The 6,011-nt window shown below is 37.6% G+C and overlaps 1 long non-coding RNA gene across 1 annotated transcript in view; it reads right to left on the reverse strand.

Moving 5' to 3' along the window:
• Positions 1-6,011, reverse strand: part of LOC147167384 (uncharacterized) — a 94,349-nt gene that overhangs the window by 21,654 nt on the left and 66,684 nt on the right. The gene's annotated exons all lie outside the window — the stretch shown is intronic.

Genomic DNA, 6,011 nt, shown 5'->3' on the forward strand with positions numbered 1-6,011 from the left:
AGGTGACAGGTGCCCACCATCCATGACAGGCGAACAGGATCCGCCTGTTTAAACCCAAAGTGACCTCAGCAACACATCATCCATTAGGTTTCTTATTAGAGCGGGCCTACAGGAAATGAAGTGCTCGTGAGGCTTAGCGATGTGCAGGAGCTGTGTGATTACCTCATTACACCGTCAATTATGCTGAACTAACCTGTGCCAGACTTGAAGTTGCAAAGCGAGACCATAAAGAAATGAAAGGTGAGATCCTGAACTCAAAAATGGCATTTATTCATTGCGTTATTTGTATTTTTTTATTTCATTATCCATCGGCTCATTTTCTATAGCTCGTATCCTGTTGAGGGTCAGTAGGAGCTGGATGATGTCATCTGTAACTAGCATAGCGGCTCTAGTAGTATTATGGCATGATCTGAAGCCTGACTAAGACTCATCATCTATATTATGGTCACAGATTTTGGCCATGGCAGTCTTGAGATACGGCGATAATTGTTTAGGTTCGAGAGTGTTTTGACTGTGTTTTGGGTTGGGTCATGGGGTCATTGTGTTATGTTACGATGATGCATTAAGCCACTCTTAGTTTGTCTATTCTTATGTAGTTACTATGTTCCTAAAGATTATGTATGGTCAATGGTGTTAGCCACTCTTTGTTTGTCTCGTCTTATGCAGTTACTATGTCACTTATGACGATAACGGGCAGCGTGGCACAGTGGTATGGTGGTCGTCTCCCAATCCAGAGATTGTGGGTTCGATTCCATGCCATTGTGACCATATCAAAGTATCCTTAAGCAAAATACTGAACCCCCAGTTGCTCCTGATGCTGCGTCATCAGTAGGTGAATGTAAAGCGCTTTGAGGGCCTTGTAAGGTGGAAAAGCGCTATATAAATGAAATACCATGCATGATTTTAGCGGGTTTTAGTTTGTCTAGTCTAATGCAGTTACTATGTTCCTTATAATGATAATGTATGTTAGCCACTTTTATTTTGTCTAGTCGTATGCAGTTACTATGTCCCGTATGATAATGTATGGTGTTAGCCACTTTTAGTTTGTCTAGTCTTATGCAGTTACTATGTCCCTTGTGATGATCATTTAAGTTTTTAAATTGTTATTATAATATATATATAATTTCATTTATTTTATTTTCATTTAGTATTTTGTTTTTAGGTAATATAGACTGAGAACGTGAATAAAAAAAAGTGGCAACCTGTGAAAATTGTGGTGGCCACACAAAATATTGACACTTTCACTTAGGGGCGTACTCACTTTTGTTGCCAGGAGTTTGGCTCTTAACGGTTGAATTTTGAGCTATTTTCAGGGAACAATAAGTTGACACTGTTATATATAAGATGTACACCGACTACTTATTGTTTCAAAGTGTAATCCCATTGTGCATAACAAATGCATACCTCTCATGTGTTCATTTACAGTTGTGTTAAATCCGGGTAAATGCATGACATTTGTGCACAAAATGCATTCTCATCATGTTCTTATCATCACTTGATTCCAAATACTATCAAAACAAAGCCTATCCTTTATGTATCATAAAAGCGGCAAGAGGCGGACACATCACAAAGATAAAGATGAATGTTATCATATCACCGTCACCGCAGAGGTCATTGTAGTTTAGGGGGTGTCAAACATTCAGCCCGCGGGCCGGATCAGGCCAGCAAAGGGGTTTAATCCGGCCCGCAAAATGATTTTGTAAAGTTAAAACAAATTAGGGGTTGGACCAATTAATCAGCTTGCTACAATCAAAACATATAAATTCATAATTTCACAAGCAATCCTCAGATGAGCTATGCAACTTGTACATGGAATTGCCCTGGATGTCATTATTTTACACACCACCTAAAGTTACGGTTTGTTTAAAAAAAAATGTTTTAATAAAATCATAGACCGACATAAACGTGTTCAATACGACACAAATTAAATTACTGGTAACATAAACATATATAACAAGGATTAACGTCCTTATAACTTAATTAACTGTGCCGCACAATGCATTCTGGCAACAATATATGCACGAAACGGGTAGCGACAACACGTCCGGAACTCATACAGGCAAAAGTGTTGCTCATGCGTTCCATTTGAATTTGTGTTCTTTTTTGGACCAATATGATTACATTTGAGCCCTGTAATGTAGGGCTAACCCACAAATAGTGAAAATTTGCGTATAATTGACACCAATTGTTTTGAAGTTATATACCATGATTTTACTGATCCGGCCAATTTGCTAATATATTTTCCTCCATGTGGCCCTTGAGCTAATATGAGTTTGACACCTCTGTTGTCGATGGACGCACACACATATTGAAACAATCCTATGAAATCTCATGTGCGCTTGTAAACCGGGAAGACAAATGACACTTGTCAATGTGGTAATCGGACTGACTCTTCAGACTTCGTGATGCATTTAGGTGTGTGGGTGTTTGCATTTATTGTATGCAATTGTGAGGGCGCTTTGCTTTTACACCACATGATCATCTCACTGGATGCAATCGCAATCCATACATATTACCGTTGTGTCTAACATTTCTGTGGTGACATCACACAAAAACGAAATTCCTCATTAAATATTTGAAAACATCGGAATGATTATAAACGATACTGGCCCTGTATTGACTTCTTATCGGATCAATACTACTGCAAATGATTAAGTAATTATTTAAAATTGCTCTGACATCATTAAAACAAATATTGACATTGGCGACACTGGCCTGACATTTATTGTACTTGGTCCTGGAATGATACCAAATATGACTGACAATTCTTGAATTCGTTCAACACAGTAGTGGCTTGAGTTTAATTTGTTTGATGACCAGGTTTGTATCTCAAAACACTCATTTCCAGTTTTTTTTTTATTTTTTGTCACGGCGAAATGTCTTCCTCTTGTTCTTGTTCTTCTTCGCCTGTCATCAAGAAAACCAATGTGAATCGCTTGTGGATGGTTGTTTTCAAGTCTGTTAGCGCCATGTAGTGGTGGAGTTCTGAAGTGCAGGACATGTCACTCTTATCTCAAGGCGCCATTGTGTTAATAAATTCCAAATGATGACTCCAATTGCACACCACTATTGCAAATGTTTGTGAAACTTTCCCCAAAGTCGACACTTTCGCGGACGTGCCTTAAGTCTCCTCTCAGTCTCATCCGTCGACCCCTCGGTCCAACCACGATGTCCGATTGCATCCGTCTGATGTCAGTCTACAGGCTCCTTGACGAAGACTTGCCCTGAGCGAGCTTGCTGCCCGTTTTCATTACGATCTCGAGTCCAGGACCGCAAATGCAAAACGTCCTCATCCCCGTTCCGTGCATTCATCGCCAGTCCTGCAATTTTGGGCCTCTTTTTTTTTTAACATGGTCAAAGGGCTTCAACCGACCAACTAGCCTGCCACTCTGTTGCCTAGCAACACATCAGGGCATATTTCATTTATCACAGCATGGGATTTGCATTTAAATGGTGAGTGGAAGTGATTCAGTTTGCTGCTCAGTTTACTGTTCAAAATGTCGCCTTTTTATTATTATTATTTTTTTTACTGTATGCATTAGATGCTAAACCTATTTCACCGCTGACCTTTTCAGTGGACAACAAATAGTGTGTTTGCTAGAAATGCACATGATTTGGAATGTGGCAAAAGACAGCATCATACTTAAGTCTCTCTTTCTCTCTCTCTCGCTCTCTCTCGCTCTCTCTCTGTCTGCGTCCTTCCCGTCTGTTGAAGGGTTCAGGTGGTTCTCCGGAATCTATTAAGTCCAAATATCAGTCTTGACTTGAGGGATCTCAGCCTGTCCGCATCACTTAGTTTGACTGGTGGTTGCGAAACAGCAGCATGGAAAGAATGTCTAAATCGACATCTTCACATTATTGGATGGATGCAAGAGTCCGCCTAAAAACAGCCACACACACACAAAAAAAAAAGAAGCCAATCCGTCGTCTTGAATACTGGCCGCCCCGACGTTGTCCGGCACATGCTTCAAAAGAGCAAAAAGAAAACGTAGATTGATGTGCAACGTAAAAAAAATAAAAAAAATTGTGGAGGCATGGTAAAATGCTTCCAACCATAAATTTTGGCAAGGGCCATATAGGCTGCCACTTATTGATTTTCCAATAAGATCTTAGTTGAAAACATGAGGCGTCAATATCCTTGTAAGACTTTTCACCACAGCTGAGAACAGACAATCGATAGATTATTTATCTATGTATTATTATTATTGATTTATTTGAATCAGCTATTGATAGAGGTGGCAAAATTCTAGTTAAAGGTTGTGGCTGGTTGTTATCCTTACGTCTCTTTATTTTCCTTTGCGTTTATTGCATTCAACTCCCATGGTGGCAAATTTGTTTTACATAGCAATCCAGTTAGTTACTTCGCAGGTTTTAAAAAAAGGGTTTCAAAATATTGTGTAGGAGTTCAAAGCAAGGGTAAGAGTTTGGGTTCGAGCTAAAGTATAGAGTAGGGTCATTTGTTATAATGAGAGTTAGAATTTAGTGTAACGATTTAGCAATTGGGTTCATGGTTGGGTTTTGAGTTAGCCTGTTACTTTTTGATTGCTCGCGGTGGCAGTGAAAGTTACACAACAATGCTTCTATAAAAAGAGGAAGAGCTATAAACTTTTACACTCGTCATATAATCGTTAATTATTGTTTGTGTTTTTGTCGAGGTTTTGATGTGAGCGTAAATCAACTTTTTGTATTTGAGTGTAATTAGTGTAAAAAAAAAAGTGTCTCATTTTGTTGTAATTGATTAATTTTCATTGATTTTAATTGACGTAAATATGAACAAATTCCATTTGATCGGAATTAGTTTTAATTTCTTAATTTATTTTGTTTATTATTAGATTCCACTGTATTACTAAGTTTTTATTCATCTTTGCAAGTTGGCGTTTCTTTATCAGGCCAGGAACCATATTTGGTATTGATTATTCAAAAAGTAGTACAGTACTGGTTTAAGGAGGGGGGGGGGGGGCTGTAATAGTAAATGACTCATTGTGCTTCCTCCACACAATGCAACATGTAGGAAGCATTCACGGTGAGTTTATGTTCCAATCCATAATTGCTCCAATTTTTTGGGGGGTACAAATCTTTGTTTTCAAGATAAGGAGGAGGTGATGAATGAGAAAATATGTTAATCTAAATTAATTAGCATTTTAATGCTTTGTTTATCCATTCAATAAGCTCTCACATTAGTGTGCAAATGAACCAAATTAGTGACATTCTCCCTGTCTCGTTCGAAAGCCTTTAAACCGTTTTTAAAATAATCTTCCATCCTGACTCCATCTGCAAAATTGATCAAACCAGTGAGCGTTGTCCTGTATTTAAACGGGCGGACGGGATGCTAACATCTTAATATTGCAGTGGGGAGAATCTTGCATAATCGTGCCTTTTAAGTACCACGCAAAAAACAATATTCACGATAATGGCCATACTGGAGTGTAGTTGGCCTACATATTTATCAAAAACAAGACTGAGGTTGTAGCGCTTGAATTGCATTTGTTCTAAACTCCCAAGATGTCATATATATATATATTTTTTTTAGCTTCTGGCACAACATGATAAGAAGTGCCCAGGCCTTTAAAAGGGAGTCAGGGTGTGCGAGAGAGCACGTTTTCCATGTTGTTGCTGAGTGTAGAAGACAAAATGATTTATTTTTGTCAGTTGTTAACTTTTTGGGTGCAATTTTCTTTGTTACTATGTTTATTTGTAGGTGCAAATACAAGAAAAAAAAAGACAACATTTAGGCCCCAAATTATAACATTATATTGCATTCTGACCTTGACTTGAATGCTGGTTGAAACCAGGTTTTAAATTTGTAAACCATAGTTTTGGATTTTTTTTCCATTATAGTTAGCTTATGTTTTTCCTTTTTTGTTGTTGTTGTTAATTTTAATGATTTTTTAAGAGTAGGTTTGTTTCGTTGTTTTTATTATTAGTTTTTTATACTCCATAAAAAAAATAAAAATGAAAATTGTTTTAGTATTAGCTTTAGTTTTGTTGTTGTTTTTTTATATTATTATTAT

The sequence above is a fragment of the Leptonotus elevatus genome, chromosome 10 (assembly GCF_054856555.1).
Source record: "Leptonotus elevatus isolate MCC_2025b chromosome 10, RoL_Lele_1.0, whole genome shotgun sequence".
Lineage (NCBI taxonomy): Eukaryota > Metazoa > Chordata > Actinopteri > Syngnathiformes > Syngnathidae > Leptonotus > Leptonotus elevatus.